We start from the raw sequence: 1,495 nt of genomic DNA, 5'->3' as shown, positions 1-1,495 counted from the left end.
TAAAGAATAAAAAAAAAAAAATAGGGCAGCCGGGCGTGGTGGCGCACACTTGTAATCCCCGCGCTTGGGAGGCGGAGACAGGAGGATCGGCAGGTTAGAAGCCAGCCGTACTGGCTTAAGAGACCCTGTTTCCAAATAAAAAGTATAAAAATAGGTCTGGGAGTATAGCCTGGAGGTAGAAGGATTTCCAGGAACCCCAGTACCACCAAAAAAAAAAAAAAAAAAAATAGGGCAGAAGGTGTAGCTCAGAGGTCAAATGCCCCTGGGTTCCATCCCCAAGCCCGAAAAAAAAAAAAAAAAAAAAAAAAAAAAAAAAAGGATTGGTCTAAAATGCCAGTTTTCAAATTATGCTTACTGAACTTTAGAAATTCATGGGCTGGTGAGGATCTCCCTCCCCTCACTCAATTTTACCATGCTACTTTGCTTTTTATGTATCTTATATACGAGGCTTAGAGAAAGGGGTCCTAACCCGGGCATGGCGGCGCACGCTTGTAATCCCAGCATTAGGGGGGCTGAAACAGGAGGATTGTGGTTCACGGACAGCCTCAGCTACTTAGTGAGGCCCTCCACAACTCAGTGAGACCCTGTTTCAAAATAAGAATAAAAAATTGGGCAGGGGTTGTAGTTTGGAGGTCAAATGCCTCTGGGTTCCATCCCCAGACCCGCAAAAGAAAAAAAAAATAATAATAATAAAAAGAAAATAGAAAGGGGTCCTGGGACTTCGACTTGGGAATTATTGGTTCCAAGAGCTTTCTTTCAGTGCTAACATTCCAGGATTCCCAAATGTGTTTTCCTCCCACATGGCTCCCTGGCTCCATTGTTCAAGGGCAGCCAGCCAGCTGGAAATGAAGAGGGCACGGGAAGGCTGGTGTCTAGCTGTCTAGTGTTCTTGAAGGAGCCCTGGCTCAGCATTATGACTGAGTTCACCTCGGCTACAGCCATCTGCCGCCCGCTAGCCATGTCAGTACAGACAAACTCCTTTACCTCTTTCTGGGCACAGTGGTTTTCTCTTGTCTTTTCCACAGGCTCGTTGTGAGGATGAGGTAACATCAAGGCTATACGGCAGGGTGTGTTCCATAAACCGTAATCAGTTCTACACACTGGGCCATATTAGCAAGGCAAGCTGTCTTCCACCTCTAGTCCTTTTGTTAGAACACATTGTTTCGCTAGGTTCTGCAGGTGCCTTGTGTGACAGGAGCTCAGGCTATTGCTGCCTGGGCCTCCTCCAGCTACCTTCTCTGCTTTGGAGGCCTCTAGGACAGAAGAAAAGAGCTAGACCAAGTATCATGTGTCCTCATAGTCTCTTCCATCAGCGTGGAGGAAAGTAAACATACACCCAATGTTGTTGCAAGGAGCGAGAAGATCCTGCCTTGATATCCAATGGGTTTCAAAATCCATTTTTCATCCTACAGAGGAGCTGGTGGTCAGGTTCCCCAGACATCTGCAATCCTGTTTCCTGAGGGAACTGCAGCTCACACCAGGGATAAGGCAGGGC

This window comes from Muscardinus avellanarius (assembly GCF_963383645.1).
Source record: "Muscardinus avellanarius genome assembly, chromosome: 11".
Taxonomy (NCBI): domain Eukaryota; kingdom Metazoa; phylum Chordata; class Mammalia; order Rodentia; family Gliridae; genus Muscardinus; species Muscardinus avellanarius.
This window is presented reverse-complemented; position numbering follows the sequence as displayed.